The sequence below is a fragment of the Melanerpes formicivorus genome, unplaced genomic scaffold (genome assembly GCF_026170545.1).
Source record: "Melanerpes formicivorus ecotype bairdi unplaced genomic scaffold, bMelFor1.0.p_v2 SCAF_38, whole genome shotgun sequence".
Classification (NCBI taxonomy): Eukaryota; Metazoa; Chordata; class Aves; order Piciformes; family Picidae; genus Melanerpes; species Melanerpes formicivorus.
In genome coordinates this window covers 3,546,601-3,567,429 of record NW_027142390.1, presented here as the reverse complement: position 1 = coordinate 3,567,429, position 20,829 = coordinate 3,546,601, and the positions used below count along the sequence as shown (strand labels likewise).

The following is a 20,829-nucleotide window of genomic DNA, read 5'->3' as shown; positions in this document are numbered from 1 at the left end:
TGCATTAGTTAATAGACTTACATTTCTCCCTTAATTGTGTCTGCAAGGCAAATCTGCAGATCCCACAAAAAAATCATCTCTCTGCGGCTTATTAAAGTAATAAGTAAAAAAGAAACAAGAGGAATGTTCTAAGAGTACCATTTTACAAATTAGCTTTCACACCGAGTCTTCAGATGTGAGATGCTTAATCAACTCTGAGTCCTGTTTGCTTCCTGTGTTCTGAGAGATAATGAATTTAAACTCTACAAAGATGATGGTGAGGCATTCTGTGTGGTTATGGCATGTGACTATAAATATGTATTTTGCTTAGAGGGCTTCAGTTAAGACAGGAAATCTTCCCAGTGTTTTATACAGAAATAAGATCATGGTTACAGACTAGGACATATTTCATAGTATCAGTCAGGGTTGGAAGGGACCAAAAAGATCATCTAGTTCCAACCCCCCTGCCATGGGCAGGGACACCCCACACTAGTACAGGCTGCCCAGAGCCTCATCCAGCCTGGGCTTAGACACCTCCACGGACGGGGCCTCGACCACCTCCCTGGAAAACCCATTCCAGGGCTTCACCACTCTCATGGGGAAGAACTTCCTCCTCACCTCCAGCCTGAATCTCCACACCTCCAGCTTCATTCCCTTCCCTCTAGTCCTATCACTACCTGATATCCTGGGAAGTCCCTCCCCAGCCTTCCTGTAGGCTCCCTTCAGATACTGGAAGGCCACAATTAGGTCACCTCAGAGCCTTCTCTTCTCCAGACTGAACAGCCCCAACTCCTTCAGTCTGTCCTCATAGGAGAGGTGCTCCAGCCCTCTGCTCATCCTCGTGGCCCTTCTCTGGACACCTTCCAGCACCTCCATATCCCTCTTGTAATAGGGGCTCCAGTGTAGCTGGAGTGTAGCTTAGTGTAGCTGAATTAGTTTGTCACACCTGAAGAAAAGTTGAACTAGAGGAACAGGTGTGATCAGTTGGGTTTTAATTGTAAAAGGCTTTGGGACTGGTTTTGCAAACAACTATCACTGAAGCTGGATTTCAGCAATCCAGGCTGAGCAAGAGTTAACAAAAAATTCTGTGTAAAAATCTGAGATTGAAGATAGCTGTGTGGGGGAACAGACACTGTGTCGTTAGCCCTGTGTGCCTCAAAGTTGTTCTTCTAAATATACCTGAAGGGAAAAGAATACAGACACTTTCCAGAGTGTGTGATCTGTATGGCCATTACAAGAGCCACAGCCACCCATGCTGTGCCCCTTACAGTGCAGGGTGTCAGAGTGCAGGCTCTTTTTATCCCTTGCTACCTTCAGCACTCATTTTGTTATTCTGAACACTGGGAGCTCTTCATCCCACAAACTTGAACAGCCTTTTGAAGTGTTTACTTCCAAACTTTCAGAGAGAGTTAGTGCTTATTTTCTGTATTGTTTTGTAAGATTTTTTCCATGTCATAAGATGGATATTTTTGGTAAGTAGATGTTGCTGTTCTATTTAAAAAAAAGTTTCTGTACACTCTTTTGATGTTTCCATTCTATTTGGACTTTGTGGTGTAGGGTTAACAGTGGGACTCAATGGGTTTCAGGGTCTTTTCCAACCTAAGTAATTCTATTTAAACAGGTGTATGGGACCTGTGTAATTTAATGTGTTCCTAACATCAGTGATGTGTGAGCCTGCACTACTGCCACTTCCATTGAATACCTGTGGATACAGAAGAATGAGAAGGGAAACAGCCAGTCATTGTGATGCTTCCACATCTGGGATGTGTTTTGTTAGCAGCTAGAAATAACTCTTCCACTCCTACCTAAAGGAGCCAAGTATGCTCATACTGCCTGTGGCATGTGCCACAGAAATACAGGACATCTGCTGCACCTGACTGGCTTTTAGTTCTCTCTAATACTTGGAAAACTTTAAAGGATGTGGATGATCTAATCACTTAACATGACACCTGGCTTTCTTCAGTGAGTTGCTTAGCTGAATCAGGCATTTCTGACTGTGGATTCTACCTGGCTCATTTATGAATCTACTGAAGGGTTGCTTGGTTTCTTTTTTGCACCTCCATGCATTTCCAGAAGCAATGATACTAAGTACATAAAACTCTTTAGAGCTGCACATCTGGAGCATCATTTTACAAAGCAGCGTTTCTGCAACCATAATTTCTGGATAAACTTGTAATGTTTGCATATCTGCTTAGGGCAAGTTCAGTTCAACTGTTAAGTGCTTCCCCACACACACTTCCAGAACTGGCAATGAAGCTGTATCTTCTTCATTAAATTTTTATTTGGGAAGGAAAATATATGACAAGTTAAGCTAGTGTAGAGCACAACCCAAATATTGTGAATGTGTTAAATGTTTCTGAACACTCTTAGTTTTATTGGTGCTAGGCAAGCCCAGATGCCTTTCAAAGGATGCTCAGTTTTCTGAAAGGAACTGGGGCAGAGACATTCTGACATTAATAAATAAGAGGGAGTAAATATTATTTTCACAGGGGAAAATTGAGTGTAACATAAGATTATAATATGTAGAAATTAAATGGTAAAAAGATTTGAGTTCAACAGTAAAAACTGCCCGGTGGACACCTGCCCATTCATTTATTTTCACTGCAAGTTCCAGGTGAAACTTTAAGTCTTTGGGGGTCATTTGTCAAATCTTCAGTTAATGTTTCATTAAATGTAATTTAAACTTCTGGAGAATGTAAGTAAAATCTGCAAGTGTACATTATCTCCCCCCCCACCCCCCAGCTCCACACTGTCTTGACCCTTCCAGCTAACTTTGGCTGCGGCTCATCAAATATTGAGTAGCTGTTAGTGTAATTGCATTCACTCTACATCCCTATAAAAGATAATCAAGTCGGGGTTTGCCAGGGAGGCCAAGCAAACAAGAGGAGCTAAAGAATCAAAAAGACAAAATACAACAACAAGAAGAAAGAAAAGAAAAGAAGCAGCAGGCAAAGTCCATTGGCAGCAAACTGCATCCTCAGCTGGGGTTAATGAAGTTAACCAAGGCTTTTCCTTGGCAGTTGTCTCCAGCCATGCTGTTCAGAAGACCACAAAGAAGGTAAGAGTTCAGTCCCAGCTTAAGAGGGTTTTTTCTGCTTCTGCTCCTGGAGTTTATTAAAAAGAAAATATGTATTAGAGCATTTAAAAAACAAACATAAGCTTACTTCTCAAAACTATTTAAGAATATTTAATAGCCCTGCATAAAACAATGGTGGTGTAGAGAAGACCTCTAGCTGTCTAAAGAGCACACTTGTGATAACTGGGATGTACAAGGCTTCTCCTGTCCTACTTTTTGGTTGTATGCTGTTAATGAACATTTAAGAGGAAGACATGTGTATTTAACACTCTTTCTAAATACTTGAGCTGATGTTTTCTAAGCCTTAGCTGTAGGCATAACTTTACATAACACAGTGCACCTATTTTTATAAAGCCACTTCATTCTCTGACCAGGTGGATGAACTGTAAGCTCTCTAAAGGAGGCAAAACCCTCTCAAAGGTCCCTAATGCTCTTTGAAACTTTTGAAATAAATCATAGTTTGTATAAATTTATCCCATTAGAGGCAAGATATACTGGCATGATTAGAAACAACTTTATGTGATTTTGGGGGGTAATGCATTAGCTTAAATATATTTGGCCTGATTCATACCAGCTGAACTTACTTTATTGCTTATATGATTAGGACTAAAGCATGGTGGCTTGTCTAGTTTGACCAATGTGACTGGGAAGAGTCTTGCCTGGTGGATGGCACAGTGTTCAAGTTGTGTCCATTGAAAGGAAACCCGTTTGAGCAGATCTGGAGAAGCAGCTAGCAGTAGTGCTGTGACAATTTCAATTAAAGGTCTGAGAATGGTAATTATGTTTACATACCAGCAGTCTGATTAAATGTAAACTAATTATGTGAAAAGCTTAAACTGTGACCTAAATTTCTCTTGCTGCATCACAGCTGAATTTCAGCAGAGTTTTGGCATAACAGAAGCTTTCTTTTTTTGCACATGTGCAGGGTATTACCACTATCACTAGGATAATCTGACCCTTTTCCCTACTTCTTCCCCCTAGCTTCAAATATAACGTGTAGTTGGTTTTGGATTCAGCTCTTGGAAATCCTATTCACAAAGCAACAGGTATTCTGTTCCACTGGTACAAGAAACTGGGGATTGTGAAATTGTTGTGTAGATAAATTATCTTTTGAAGCAAATATTAGTTCAGAGGGATTTGCTATGCTGGCTCTAGAGGGATGTGGGCAGGTGGGATGTGGGCAGTGCTTGTGTCATCCTCTCCTTGCTGAACCTTATCAGTGCTCTGAGAAGGAGGCTTACATCATTGACATAAAGATTAATTTGAACAGAACTTAAGTGAAAGTCAGAACTCGCCTTCATTATCATGATGGGGAACTAGCTACTTGGACTAAGCAGAGCACCTGATGATGTAGCTAATTTTACCAAAGAAATAACTTTGGCTTCTTGGTTTCTAGAAAAATATTCTGCCTCCAAATCCAGCCATGCACAGATCAGTCATACACAGTATCTTAGATATACTCTTAACAAGTTCATGCTGTGAGGTCCTTCCAGCTCCCAGCAGGTCAGCACACTTAGCACAAACTATGCCATTCCACTACATCAAATCTCGTTCTACCAAACCACGTTTGCTGATGGAGCTCATTTCTCTGGCAGCAGTGAGACTTGTCACCCAGGACTTGTCTCTTCTCCTTTCCTCTCATTGAAGATCTTTTTGTGCCACCTGTGACCTCAAGAATCCCTCGACTAACCAATTCCTGGCAACATGTAAAGCAGAAAAAGTGCCCTGCACTTTCATCAGAGCAGTGATCCACAAGAATGGTGTGAAGGCAAGGTGGGTGGAAGGAATAGCAAAGGAGACATTTAGTTGCTGTAGTAATAGCTGTCAGTTAAGTAGATATTCTGCTAAGAATTGGAATTTCAGATGGGACTTCCAGAGGCAGGCTCATTTCAGGCCTGTCACTTCCCACAGGGAAACAGCACTACCAGATCAGTGACTTGCACCCTACAGTTTAAGACTCATGACTAATGTGGTCACCATGCCTATAGGAGAGCTCCTCCACCTTCAGAAGCATATGCTGCAATGAGCTTGTTCACCAGCTTCACTTCCATTTATTATTAGCAAGGAGAAATCCTATGAGTTATACGATATAGAGTCTGAAGAAGTAGGAGACAGGGGGAGAGGGAGGGACACAGGAACTGCCAAGCCTTTTTTGTGTGTGTATGTGTGCTATAACCTGCTCTCCACCCCCACAGCAGACAGTAGAATCTATCCACCAGCTTCAGCAGGAGTATTTATGCAGGTCATGGGCAAATATATGGTAAGATAAAAAAACACCTATGCAGCTTGTCTGTCTTCAGCTGTCAACTTCTTATTGCTTTTGCCAACTATAAAGCTCTCTGCTTCACTTTATATATATACAGACAATCCCTTTAATAGCAACTGCTATTGGCATCCCATAGTTCATGGTTTTTACTCCTGATTAAAAAGTAAAATGTTTTTGTGTTTAACAAATTGATTTTAAAGCATAGCATTCTCAAAATGCTCCTGTACTGCAGTGACATAAGCAACTACCTAAGAATAAACCCACAATCATCATCAATCATTTAACAGCCTCCCAGTGACGTACGAGGTGCCCCCAGGCTCTCAATTTATCTTCAAGTGTTACACATTTTAAGGTTATTTTTAATATTGGACTTAGAGGTTGCACAGTGAAAGCAATCTGCAGTAAATCAGAGCGTATCAGCACTTCTAAACAGCACCCTCAGGGCTGCAGGAGTTAGGGAGTTAGACAGGATTGCAGCATGAGGCTTGTCAGTTCCTATCTGACCCAGATTGCTTGCAAGTAAATTCACTCATTTAGTTTCACCTGAAGCCCATCTGGCCATTGAATAGGAAAGGGGAAAAGCCCAAAGAACAGCTTACCAAGGAAGAAGTGAGTTGGTGTTTTTGTTCTGCCACTGCTCTCTAGGTCTAGAGTGCACCCTAGCTGCATACAGGTTTGTAGCCACCATTAACAGCATTAGGAAATGTCATCTGAAACAATGCCAGGTTTAAGCTGAGATTCTTATAGAAGTAGCCTCTAAGTTCTGTGAAGAGAAAAAGGCAAAACAACAGGAACTGCAAAGCATGTGGGGTTTTAAATGAAAATAGTGTAAGTGGATGCCTTATGACCAGGCAATAGCTCACTGTGCAGCTTTGTCCAAAAAAACAGGCAGATATCCATGGACATACAGCTGCACTGTACAGATTTAGTCATCTCACTGATGGATTTAAAAAGGGAAGTCTGGCTGCAGGCTTGAGAAGCCTACATCCATCCCTCCTCAAGCAATTCTAGCAAACCCTTTCCTTTTCTTTGAACATTGCATGTTAAAGAAGAAAATCAGGTCACAACCAGAAATGTCAAATTAATTACTTTCCTTATCTGAAAAAGTTCTTTGCTGCTGCTGGCTTTCAATAGGCAACTAAAAGCTGTCTCTTCTAAGCCCACCTATCTTCAATTAGCTAGTGCAGACATGCTGCACAAAAGAAACATTTAGTGACTGAGTCTCTCAAGTCCTACAAGGAGATTAAAATCCTTCTTAGAAATGCCACTGTACTATTACTCTTCCCATTTCCAGGCTTTGCCTCCTCTAGTCACTCTCTTGTCTTCGTTTTGACCTCTGTGTGCACTTTTTCTAGGTTTAGTCTCATTTTGGACTTGAATAGAGAGTAATGTCTGCTGAAAGCTAAACTGAAGGTGAAATGTGTCAATAAATTATTTCCATACACCAAAGGTTCTGTAACTTTCCTTACATCTTTCACAGAATTCTTTGAGTATGAATGTGCCCTCTGTGACAGTGATTGCAATACCAAGCTCTTCCCAACCGAGTACAGGACTTCTGTCTCAAACACTCCTTCAGCACAGAAGCCAATTCCCTCTTAAGGGCCCCTATTTTTCAGTTTAAGGCAGGACAGCCAGGAAACAGAATACACACTGCCCTGCACCAATGTGTTTCTTGCCCTCTCCAACATGCATCCACTTTGCTCAGTACTGCATGGAGAACAAATTTCTTGCTACAATGTTTTTTAATCATTCTATAATTCTGCCCTGGGATCAAATGATTTCCTTAGATCTGTCAAACCACTAAAGGTCCAAAAGAGGATGTAGAACATCTACATGTCCTGTGGTCTTCTGAAGTTAGTACATCCTTTCCATTAAATCCTCTTCTCCTAGGGGAAAGCTATCCATGAGCTCAAAACAGTTCCAGAGGCTTAACTGCAATCTCCTCAGGAGCTGCTACTGCAAGTGACAGAACAAACATGGTCCTCTCTTGGGTGTCACAATAAAATCCTGGCATCAGTAGTTCTTACCAATTCTATTCTTCCTAAAAATAGTCCAATGTATAGTTTTAGCCAGCAATGAGTCAGTTCCTTTTACAGACTCCATGCCTTATTATCTGCTTTTTAGAGTTCAAACAATCTTTTCTGAGGACTTCTAGATAGCAAAGAAGAAAGCTCCATCCAATTTTTAACAGACAGGCTAAATGTTTCCCTTTGAAAGGATAATTTTAATCAGACTAAGTTAGCATGAAGGCCTGGGTGCTATTGTTTAAGTTAGAGCCTCTGATCCTGGAATCATATTCAGATTCTTAACTGAACCCTCTCCGACAAGTCTACAACTCAGACCTACACTTAGATATGTTTTCATAGGTACAGCTATATACATCTATGACATATATTGTCTATGTCTGTGTATCAATACAAAACCCCCACACTCTGCCTGAACTTAGGCCAAGTTCTATTGTCTGCCATTCACTCCACATCAGTCATGATGAAAAGCACAGCTAGCCTGGCCATCCTCTCCTTTCAGGGTCTACCGTTCCCCATTCAATATGCATCAGAAAGGGAAGAATTCAGGGTCCTTAAGAAGATAATTTTGTACATTTCTAGTCAGTATCACAGGTCTAAAGTACTAGCTGGAAGGCTGGGTGTTTACTTACAGTTGTTGCTGAGTTTAGTGAAATTCACTCAGGTGTCTTCTTCACTGGCTCAGTCAGATGAGCTTGTCTTTCATTCAGTATGGCCCATCATGAAGCCAAATCCTGCAGACCGGCCTCGCTTACATTCTTTGCTTTAACAATTCAGGGCCTACTGCCATCTCAATCTACTGCAAACTAAGTTTTCAATCAGTATGTATACAGTAATAATGTCAAGAGAAACATTATTTTTATTACACACAGACATAACTAATATTATTGTAAAGATTAATCACCTGAGAAATACACACACACACAAAATTTCCTTTGGTACACTTGTAGAGAACAGCCATTAAAATCAGAGCTATGATTGACCTCTCTTACTGCAGCTCTCAAGCAAATATCTTTTCATTAGTTTCAATCACCTTTAGTGCTGGCAAAAAGCATTTAACTATTAAAGACAAAAGTCCTTTGTGTACACAACAGGCCAATTTTATTAATGTGTCTGCCAGCCACACAAAGATAATCTCTGTGTTTGAGGAAATCCTCCTCCATCACAAAGCAATCTCTAATCTCCTCTGAAGTTTTGAAACAAGTCAGTGCTACTCCAGGTTTGTGCTTATAAACTGATTTCACAGCACACTCAAAGGACAGTAACTTTGGAACATGTTGTAAGAGGCCTAGATCCAAACTTTGACCAAACACCTCACTGAAAACTGCCTTAATGCCCTTGCCCTTCAACTGCTCTAATAAAACTAAATCATACGCCGAAGAATCTTTGCCCAACCCCAGACATATTTATGGCACTGGCAGTGAGATGGTTTTTTAAAAGCAATTATCAAAATTAGATTTTAGGAGTGGCTGTTCTAAAGCTCTAGATGTGCTGATACAAACAACTCTTCCAATGTTCAGACTTTGGCATTACTGAGAAACAGAACATCCTTAGTGACCTGTGTCTGGGAAGTGTCAAAGCCATCAAGGCCTCTGGAAGTGAGTAAGTAGCACATTTATGTGCACTGCAAGGGAAGGCAGCCTCATGTTACCTGTGTTAGAGTGTGAACAGCCTAGTGTGAGCAGGATTCTTCATGAAGCTGGTAAGTTTTTGACACAGTTGTTCTCACTGAGGAGTGTGCTTTAATCAAAATCCCTTATTTTTCTAGGAAAAAATATTTGTCATTTTTTTCCAATGGCAGTAAACCTCTAAGCAAAGGTAAATGAGTGTTCAGTTCTAGTTCTGCTTTCTCCTTCCCTTGTACACTCCAAAATGGTAGGGAAAGGCATAGAAATTTTAAGTGAGGAAAACCAGAACTTCAAGTAGGGAAGTGGCTTTAAAACCAAGATCCATTTTTTCCTTATTCTTTTCATAGGCCAACCGCAGAAAGCCTCCTTTTCCATCACTTCAGCCATCCATCAGAAGCTGTAGGGCCCCACAAGGTTAGCAAAAGTTCTTTTTTTGCTAGAAACAAATCTGAGCCTTAGTACAAGTTAATGAACAACCTTCACTGGTTCAGTGGAAAGCCAGTATTCACAAGCAGCTTTTGCAAGGCAGGAAAGCCATGACCTTTCAGCAGGGGCACTGACTTATTTGCACCACCCCCCACCCCCCACCCCTGCCACTTCATGGGCATGCTCAAGTAAGAACCAATGTTCAAATGCTGCAGTTTGGGGCCTGCATCTGCCAAAGCATCAGCATCTGCACCCACTGCCTCTGACAGAGGTGGAAGTTGGTCCTAGGCAAGACTCCTCCCATCTTCCATAAGCTCTCAGTACATGATACTAACAGATCATTCCCCTCCAGGGAAGTTTTCCATTGTGACCAATAAATTCAGTCAGTATGACAAATACCTGCATTGCACATGGAAAGCTCAAGATCTAAATTTGCAGGATGAAGCAGTGGTTTAACAATAGCTTACAGAAGAAATAGTATTGGGTTTTTTGTGGTCAGAATGAGGAGCAGTATGTTGCTGAGAAACTGAAGTAATATCAAAATCAGGCTAAATCAAGCTTTCAAGTTAAGGAACAGCTGTCCAGAACCTACCTGAATAAGCTCAGTTTGGTCCCCTTCAACACTTCCAAGATTTAAAGCTTTCACTTGCACAGTTGGACACTTATGTCCTACAGGGCTTCCTCCTCATTCAGTCCAGGACGAGCACCACACACATGTAAATCTACCATTTCCCAGCATTTGAAACCTCACTTCTTTCACTAATTAACCGGTACATCTTGCTGAGGTGCCTGAAAATAGCATAGGTGGCAACATGTAATACGCTGCTGCTGGTTAAACTGAGAAAAAGGATCCATGTAAACATTCATGGCTGACAAGAACATGACTACACCTCCAGCGCAGAACGATGAGACCGATGCCGTGTTGTCAGGCAACCACGCGCTAACTAAATATATATGCTTCTCAACATCTACATCTCAAACTCATTAAACACAGAAACTAGTTAACAGAGGTTATGTAACAGAAAGCACAACCACAGTTTCTTAATAAAAATAAAAATCAGTTTAACAGCAAAAGCAGATTTGGCAATGCAATTAACTAACACTGAATCCTGCATATTGATTAGGAGCATTCTTCTATGAGTTATGCAAGCCCTAATAAGTATGAACGTCTCCCTGCATACACTCACATGGAATATCAAGTTTAAGCTTTATGTGTGATGTAAAAAGTCTGTGCTCAAAAGCAAGCATCAAGTGTATATACTTGGATTGTTTTTTCCTACTCAACTGATTGTACAAATTTCAGCTTCTTGTGCTCTGCACATGCATCACAACATTTACTTAGATTGCAACATAAACACCCCTGTATTATTGGAGAGCCAAAATGGTGTAGTGAAGTGGATGAGAGAAAAGTCAGCCAGCAGTATTGGGCAAATAGAAGACTTATTGCTGGGACTGAAACAAAACCATCATAGAATAAGTGACATACAGCAACCTGATCCCATTTTCTAGAAACAAATATATTTTAGAGGTAGTGTAGATAGTGACAAAACTGACATGCTAAAATATATTCCATTAGAAGCAGATGCACGCGAAGAAAGAGCTGGCACCATTTGGAACTACAGCTTCAAACCTGAAGTACAATGGCATCTTGTTAATTAGCTCCTACCATAACCACAGTGGTGCACGTTTCCACTGTGACAGTGATGGTGCTAATAAACCCCTGCATTGTGGAGCCTATATAGATGTCTACACACATACACACACCCCTGCAGAGTTTCAATTCTTGAAACGTATTCAAAACTTGATTGCACACAATTTTGCCTTCTGTAAACTGTAGCTTTTCCTATTAACTGCAGAAATACAGATACCATAAGAAAGAAAACAAAAAATGGTTGCATAGAGATAGGGCAAGCAGGACCTAAACCCTTCTCTGTCAGAAGAATCTCACTAACGTGTCCTAAAATACTAAGGCTGAGAGAGAAAGAATTAGTTAATGGCACAGGCAGTGTGTGTTTTTTAAGTGTGTGCAATTCTTTCCCTGATAATTCTGGCCTGTTCTGTAATTGAAAAGGAGTTTTTTAAATGAGGCTGGCAGCCTGTGAAGATGTTAACACTGTTTCAGCAGTTGTACAAAGAAAAGGCCTGATAAGGGCGAACAGGGCAATGAGGAAACAGGCTTTAAAAGAATTCAGAACTTCACTGTTAAAAAAAATTATCCAGTTCAACTGGATTCAAAACTATCCAACATCTGTTAGAAGGAATGCAGGTATTTTTTGACTCCCTAGTGTATACTACAGACAAAAACACTACCAGAAGAATGTCTCTACAGAGTACATATATGCTGTGTGTATTTTGAGAGGCAGAGCTCAAATAGAGGCACACACACACAGTGTCTCTAAAATAGCCACTCACATACCAAATGAGCCACCTGGCTGTACCTTGTGTTACACATAACACTCTCCCCATCTTTGACTGCAACCTAGACCACTGACAGCCAAGTAACAGCTTAACAGCAACAAGAACAGAACAAATAAAAACAATAATGGAAGCAATTGTTTTACCAAATGAGATACATCAGAAGGGCTAATTGTTTCTCCATTGCCATTTCTTTGCATCAGTAAAAACTACAGCCCTTACCAATGTAAAGGAAAAGGAGGCCAACAGTATTGTGAAGTGGCTTTGGAAAAAGCATTCATTTATTTTCCATCAAATTCAATTCTATACTGGCCACACATGGCTGCAGAGATAACAATTAACTCTGCTCCTCAAAGCTGCTGGACAAGAATAACTGTTCTAGCCATACTGTAACAGCTCCAGAGTTTCAGCAGGAATAACCTACTGCAGCTATTAAACTGACACTGAAGAACTCAGAATAGTCCTCAACTACTCCACACAGCTAATACACTTACCTGCTGTTAAGTGTGCTGATTGATACACGTGCAAGAGTAGTGTGAAGTCCTGTATTGACCAGCTGGATTCAGGTATCTGTAACTGCATAATCAGTGTCCCAGAAATAGCTGAGAAGCAGCCTCTCTGAACCCATACAACATGCCATTTTAAACAACACAGTTTCTCCCTCTTAGCGACATCTAAATATTCTCACATAGCAGAGCTTGTATCTACCCAATAACCCCAGCAGAAGCTCTACTGCCTGTGGCAAGCCACTGAATTCACTCAGCCCGTTAAACTCTTGTTGAAGCACGGAGACAATATGAATAATTCACATTTAAGATGTCCTCTGGAGGAAAGGGTAGTTTGCAGTGACAAAGAGGCTTCTCCCTTTTCCTTCCAAACAGCAGCACCCATTGGTCATTTCTTCTGGAGCTTTACTAATCAGATAACCATCCCAGTGTTCCCACAACAGACCATGACCACATGACTCATGGCTTTGATCCAACAGGCATTAAAAAATTGGAAACCCTGAGTGAGATTTTCTTCCTTTGTAGAAGCAGGCAGAAAGAAGTGTAGTGTCAGAAATTAAACACCTGAGTACTAAGGGAAATAATATGAAACAGCTCAGATATAATCTCCTCTTGATGCCACTCAAGGTAGCAAACTGCAGTGTCAACTTCTTTAAAGCTCTCAGGAGAAAATGTAAAGAAATAGAGACCAGAACCTCAGGTTCCCACTACAGAGGAACTGCCAGAAGCGATAAGGAAAATGTAAGGATACATGCACAAACAGAACATATGGACAAAGAGTTAACACCATGTTTCTAGGAGAAAATCACAACTCATAAGCTTACTAGAGTTCTTGGAAAGAGCCACAGAGCATATGGACAAGAAATAGATGCCTGATACAGTCTCGTTGATCACACACACCAGTGAAAGTTCTTACAAAAAAATCATCTGCCAGGGGACAGAAATACACCAGCTGAATTGGTTACATTCTCTGAAATGAAAGATACAAAAATAAATCCATCCTCTAATCCTGGAAGCCTCCAGTGTGGTCCTGCTGCTCACACAGCAATCTTGGAGAGATCACAGATAGCAGAGATTTCTGCTAAAGGCTAAACTGTTCAACATATTCATACATCATCTGCAAAAGGGGTGAAGAAAGGTGACAAAGTCTGATTATGTTAATAAACCATCTATAACAGTAAAAATATAACTTGACTGAAGAGGTTGCAGAGGGCTGTTAGAGTGCTGAGTGACTCTGACAGAAGAGCAGAGAAAACCCCAAACTGATAGCTGTGAAGTCATGCATGCAGAGAAAGATGATCCCAACCTTTTTTTTCCACCACTCAGGAACGAGAGATTCTGAAGTCACAACTGACAGTTCTGTAAACCCATCAGCGCAGTCTGCAGTAGCAGTTAATAAATAAATCAATTTATATATATAATGCTAGGAATTATCATCAAAGGAATAAGCATGCTCCCTTTTCTCTCCATCATAACAAAGCTGTCATATAGTAGAAAAAGTACAGAAGACAAAAAGTGAAATGACTCCTGTTCAGATGGACAACTAAGCACATCAGTACTAGGTCTGGGAAACAGACAGCTAGGAGGATGGTGAAGACTTTTAAGTTACTACAAGTCATGGAAAAGTTAGCTAGGAAATAAGTCTCCAATAGCTCTCCTAATACGAAAGCTAAGGGATGTCAAATGAAATTCCAACATGTAATGACACTGTAGAGCTCCTTGCCTTAGGATATAAAAGTTTACAAAGGCTCAGAAATTAAGTGGATCACGGGAAGAGTGAGGGAAGCATTATTATGTGCTTATCCTGCTCTTCAATGTATTCCTAGGCACAGATATAAACAGGCTCCAGCTTTGGAAGACGGTTTGAATTAGGCTATATTGGGTCAAACAGACTACAACCCACTTCACAACACAGGGAACTGCATTCCCTAAGGGATTTAACTTAGCATAAGCATTACAGATAAGTATTACAGCATGTTCTGAGCAGTTTACAAGCATTCAACAAACAAGCCTACATGACATAAATTTCAATATGACATTGGAAATATTTTCGTTCTCTGTAACAGAAAGCTGCTTTTCATCCTTTGCACCACAAGAACAGCAAAACCAAAATGACCCAACAGACACTGCCCAACTATAAATTACATAGCCACATACTGTCAAAAAAACCCAGTCCCTAAGTAGAGGTTGGAATGGTTTTCCTCTACAATTTTACATTAAGACATTAACTCTGATGAAAACAGAACAGAAAAGGTAAGATCAAACAAATTCATCTCAGTCTGGAAACACCAGACACCTAAAACAGAAGACAGTTCAGTACCAGCTCCAGGTTTCATGATTTTCCATACCAGATTTTTCCTCTTGCCAAGTACTAAGAACATTCCCTCTTTTTATTGCTATTTATGGCTGGGGGTTGGGGGAAATAGGAAAATGCTGCTGTTGAATTCTTAGATTACTACTTTGTTTCCAGGATTAACACGGAAGCAACAAACATATTCTCAGCCTTACTTGAATTCTGGAGCCAGGGATAGCACCATCTGCTTTGACAGCACAGCTCTGCACAGGAGATATTGTTACAAACTTGTAACAGCTTGTTCATGTTATTTATATTTCAACGAAATGAAATCAATTCAAGGTAACAATTTGCCCACAAAATTCTCCTGAGCCAGGCAGTCCTTGTGCTTACTGGATAGCTAAGGAAGGTAAGGCAACTGAACAAATATTTGTTTACTGACACAAAACAAGAGTGGTAGAATGAGTAATGTATTTAGGAGCAAACCTTAGCCTCTGCGCAGCAACCACGTAACTTCCCAGCCAAGGGAAATGCCTCCAAGACTGTATGCCACAGCAGTATGCACCACAGGCCTCTTCTGGACTTCAAGCTCTGACCTATGCAGAAGAGAAGGGCACAAAGCAACACAATCTGCAATTCAAGCAACTTGTAGTTTATTTCTGGTTCTACCACTGCCTTGCTGCATTGCCTTGAGCATTCACTTCACCCCACTGAGCACGGCTCCGTGTCCCATCCCCTGCCTCTAAAGAGTGCCCTGAGCAGGCTGACTGTAAGCTCTTCTGGGTCAAGGATTGTTATTTTACACTCTGCAGCATCACTACTTAGCACAGCTGGATGTCCCTTATGGTGAGAGCCCTTTGGCCTATGTCCAACACAAATAGGATATGATGGGGATCCCTTTGTGTATGCAGAGGGAGGAAAACAGAGTAATGTGCCAGGGATGAAAGGTAGACAAAAAAAATCCTCTCTTTAGTTACACATATGGAATATTCCTGTCACAGAAATGGGATTCCACCTGCAAGAGAAAGATTGTCCAAAATATACCACATAAAGGAAACTTGGATGGTTGTGTAACCACTGAAGTGTTACCAGGCAGGTCTCACTGGAAGCACAAAATGTTCTGCCAACACTAAACCACATGGTAGGGTGAGTGTGAAGGTCACTGAGCACTCCTTGAATGTACTCCCCCTCTTGAAACACCTGGGCTAAATAACTCCATGTCAGAAAGAAAAGCATTCATTCACTAGCCATTCCCCTTCCGCCTGATGTAGTGGAATAGGTGATGCTCTCTCAAAGCAGCTCAGAGAACAGAATAAAACAGGACAAGCAAGCACCCCTGCTCCCCAAGATTGGGGTTTCTGCAGGACAGGTAGGAAGAAGGGGCAGCAAGGGTAACTTATTCATGGGCCAGCTCACTTCCTGTTTCTATACAAAGAATGAAAGTGTAATGCATAGGAAATGTCAATTCCATCTCCATCATCATAAACTTAAGCAGGAATTAACAGAATACACCTTTAAGAAGCTTTGCCTGTCACTAGAATAAGGGAGAGTTTGTGTTTGAGGAGGTGGGGAGCAGCAAGCAAACCATATGAGGCAGGAACTACACCACTGGAGGCAACAGCTTTCTGCTTTTTCCTCACCTTCCACAATTATTTGAGCAACAATCTCTAAATCAGCTTTCAGCTAGAAAGCTCTTTTAAAGTAGATGTTACCACTGAGAAGATAGATGACTACTTACAAATGTTTATGATTTATTTACAGACACATGCAAATGGAGTGCTCTCCCTAAAAATCTGGACAGAACCTTTAAACAATGGAACAGCTTCCTGAGATCATAGTATCACAGGATCATTCAGGGTTGGAAGGGACCACAAGGATCATCTAGTTCCAACCCCTCTGCCATGGGCAGGGACACCCCACACTAGATCAGGCTGGCCAGAGCCTCATCCAGCCTGCTCTTAAACACCCCCAGGGACGGGGCCCCAACCATCTCCCTGGCCAACCCATTCCAGGGCTTCACCACTCCCATGGTGAAGAACCTCCTCCTCACATCCAGTCTGAATCTCCCCACCTCCAGCTTCATTCCATTCCCCCTAGTCCTATCACTACCTGAGATCCTGAGAAGACCCTCCCCAGCCTTCCTGCAGGCCCCCTTCAGATACTGGAAGGCCACAATTAGGTCACCTGGGAGCCTTCTCTTCTGCAGACTGAACAGTCCCAACTCCTTCAGTCTGTCCTCATAGGAGAGGTGCTCCAGCCCTCTGATCATCCTTGTGGCCCTTCTCTGGACACCTTCCAGCACCTCCACATCCCTCTTGGAATAGGGGCTCCAGAACTGGAGGCAGTACTCCAGGTGGGGTCTCACCAGGGCTGAGTAGAGGGGGAGGATCACCTCCCTTGCCCTGCTGGCCACACTTCTCCTGATGCAGCCCAGGATCTGATTGGCTTTGCGGGCTGCAAGTGCACATTGAGAGCTCATGTTGAGCTTTTTGTCCACCAGCACCCCCAAGTCTCTCTCCTCAGGGCTGCTTTCCAGCCAGTCACTGCCCAGCCTGGATTTGTGCCTGGGATTGCCTCGACCCAGATGCAGGACCCTGCACTTGCTCTTACTGAACTTCATGAGGTTGGCTTGTGCCCACCTCTCCATGAGTGCCTCTGACACTTTGCAGGTTACAACGCACTTCTGACTAGAAGGCAAGTAGCACTTAAAGGGTCATGGAGTCAGCTAACTGAAAAAGTATTGCATCCAAAGTCTTAGGCCACCACCAGTCCCACCAGTCAACACAGACTGCAGCTATAAAATATGGCAACATGGGGTTTTAAAACTTCACATTTCTCCTTTAGAAATGTGTTTCAAACGTGTCCACACGCTTCACAAGTCAGTTCATTAGGGGAAGTGGCTTTTTACACAAGGCATGCTAAAGATTTGAATAGAAGGAGCTTGGGCAGGAAGAGCCCTTGTGGGTAGCTCTAAACACTAACATGGAGAAAGAAAGAGAGAAAAGAAGAGAAAGCTCTAGTGTCTCCCAGTGTATTCCCCTGAAAAAATGCTGAAAGATAAGAATATGGAGGGAAAGAAGGAAATGCCCACAAAGTCCATGCTAGTTTCATGTCAAGAATGAGAGAGATTCAGTTGAGATCAGGATTTTCCGGCGTCCTTTAAGCTAGCCCTGTGAGAATACATTTTCCTTTCTTTTTCACATTTAATAGGTTTCTGAGGGACAGTGTCAGGAAACCCTCTGTTGAGGGGAAAAAAAAAAGAGAGAGACTTTGATTACATTACTGTCAATATTTTAGGTCTAAAAGACAGACATGGGAGCTCACTCAACCTCACTGCAAATGAACACCACAATTTAAACTGCACTGTCAACACTGTGCTCTCCCTTTTAAAAGGCAAAATGCCAGCAGCATGCACTTTTTATCTCTAAGATACACACTGTATTTAGGATATCATTTTCAAAAATGCAAACCCACTTCAACTCAAAGACAGTTTCATTACTTCAGTAAGGGCAAGGTCAGGTGGTAAAACTAGCATATAACTGTGTGTGATGACATCACCAAGTGCCTCTTCCTAGCTGCAGCTTAGTGTTATGCTGACAGATGAAACAATCCTTGTTAACACACTCTAGAACCAAAGCTACAGTAGAACTCTGCCCCCTTTCAGCAGCTCTAAGAAAAGGATGTCCAGAAATCCAACTAAACCCAAGGGCCTAAACTCTCAGTTTGCAGCTTGCTCTACAAATAGACGAGGTGATGCCTTTGATTTGAGCATCCAACTAACTTTTGAGCATTCCAACTGCAGACTAAAGCCTGTACCTCCAGTCAACTTACTTAAGGGCATTAAGTGCTTTGAGAGAAAGGTGTCTTCTATACCAGTACAGAGTTCCTACAGTCATGTTACTGCACAGTGCCTTGTGTCAGCATGTCAGACCACTCCTATGTTAGCCACAGCTAACTTTTAAGCAAGTGGTTGTGTCCACACAAGTAGCCACCACAGGCTTCTTCTGCAGCGCCCATTTCCACATGAAATGTTACAGTAGCATTCCTACATCTCACCATACATGTGCAGAGCTTGCACAGCGCTCCTGGCACAGTTAAAACAAGCACAGAGCAGCAAGAAAACAATGGGGGTTTACAGAGCATTTATCATACTCTGGTCTCCCTCAGTATATTAAATCTGCTTCTTACTATTTAAATGGACAGCAACACACCATCCCCTGTGGCCCACAGGAACCAAAGGTCATTTGCTATGTCAGGGAAAACACACTTTTTCAACACTTACAGTAATTGGGATCTCTAAGCTCCAAGTACTACATTTGTCACCTCCAGACTGCAAGTCCTTTCCCATGCAGCACAACATCCCATACAGATAAGTAGCTAGCAATTAGAGTTAACACCAAGCCAACCTCACAGCATCACGAGGCTTGCAACCCCTCCTCACAATGTGCTCCAGCTCATGAATAAGAGTTTGATTCCTGTAAATTTAAACATACTTTGCCCTCCCCATCTCAACAGTAACAGGTTTTAGATTATTTTCAAAACAGCTGCTCTATCTTTTAGAGAAGAGAGTAAACCTGTGAATGATATGTATTGGCAGCCTCTGAAATAGGACTTAGACCTGAAGATAAAGATCTTATAGAAGGAACTCAGTTTTACACAGAGCCTTCCTTTTCCTCCTCTACCATCCCTCTTCCTTCCTCTCACCCCTCCCAGTTCTCCTAAAACGAACACACATCGAATGGATAAGGCAGCTGAATCCATTAACATTTAAAGTTAGTTCTTGCAGATAGTTATCCCTTATATAGAATAAGCAATGGAGTCAGAGCATTTCAAACACAAACTGCTGTGAGCCTTAGAGTCCTTTTTATTTTGAGAACACCAAGGACTCCATTTGAGTAAAACTCATCACTTTGAGCCAAATCAAAGCTTTTTTTATCTCCTCATCCTCTCCCTATGAGCATTCTTCAGGTGAACTTGTGATCTAGCTAAACTATCTTGCATTTTTTTACAACAAAGGGTAAAAAAATATTACATAAAAACACTTGGAAGCTGAATAAAGTCCTGTGACACACAATTAGAGCTGCCAGTGTTCTCAGTGCCCAAAACATACAAAAGCTATTGAGTCACCACAACAACCTTCCTATTTGCTGCCCCTAGTCCTCCACATTCCCACACAGCTTTTTACATTATCATCTTTTAAATGCTTGCACTGGTTTGCTGGGTTTGGTTTTGATTTGGTTTCAGGATATGAGGGACTCAAGCAGTTATCTTTAAAACTTAATGCAGAGGGGTTGACACCAGGATCATCCCTAGTCTGAAAAAGGTACCAGAATCATCCCTAGTCTGAAAAAGGTACCAGAATCAAATCATCCCTAGTCTGAAAAAGGTACCAGAATCAAATCATCCCTAGTCTGAAAAGGGTACCAGAATCATCCCTAGTCTGAAAAAGGTACCAGAATCCAGACTCTGCTCAGCTCTGGACTGCAGCTTGGCACAGACTTCCTATGTGCATCCGGGGAAGTCATTTAACCTCTCTGCCCCATTCATGCCTCCTGCCAGACATTTTACTTCTGTTCTAATGCTGTAAGTTGCTGACATTTAAAGAGAATAAAACCTCTCCATCCTTCTATTCACTGAAGAGCTACAGTTCTGGGCTGAAAAGGGGGATATTCTGGAAGCAGTCAAATGAGAGAGTCTCTACAGGTGAGATTTCTACCAATAAATAGGAATATTGGAGAGGAGTAAATCTAGAGAATAGAAAACAGCAGACATTAGATGCAATACATACCTTAAGGACTGCTGTAAAAACAGTTGCTTAGCATCCCAGGCAACCAGTGACAGAACAAGAGGACACAGTCTCAAGCTGCGCCAGGGGATGTTCAGGCTGGATGTTAGGAAGAAATTCTTCACAGAAAGAGTGATTGGCTATTGCAATGGGAAGTAGTAGAGTCACCATCACTGGAAGTGTTTAAAGTAGGACTGGCTGAGGCACTTAGTGCCATGGTTCAGTTGATTGATGGTGTTGGGTGATAGGTTGGACTTGATGATCTCAAAGGTCTTTTCCAACCTGGCTAATTCTGTATTCTGTATACCATACCTTTGGAAAGTCACCATAGAGTTTCCAAGCGAAAAAGGTCACTCTGGGATCAGTTTTGCCCGTAATACATGTCTGTAGTTCATTTACCTGATGAATCTAAATTACACAGCCTCTCCCCT

General features: G+C 41.7%; 1 long non-coding RNA gene across 2 annotated transcripts in view; it reads right to left on the bottom strand.

Moving 5' to 3' along the window:
* Positions 1 to 822: 822 nt before the first annotated feature.
* LOC137450888 (uncharacterized) overlaps positions 823 to 20,829 on the bottom strand; it is a 30,012-nt gene continuing 10,005 nt past the window's right edge. The window contains exons 2-5 of one of the 2 annotated variants that reach the window (XR_010989678.1): positions 12,309 to 15,209; positions 9,992 to 10,188; positions 5,921 to 8,151; positions 823 to 3,083 (exon numbers count right to left, since the gene is read on the bottom strand). This is a non-coding gene — a long non-coding RNA (uncharacterized lncRNA). Of the gene's footprint in view, positions 3,084 to 5,920; positions 10,189 to 12,308; positions 15,210 to 20,829 lie in introns of both variants that reach the window. The other variant, XR_010989677.1, reaches the window with a different exon arrangement.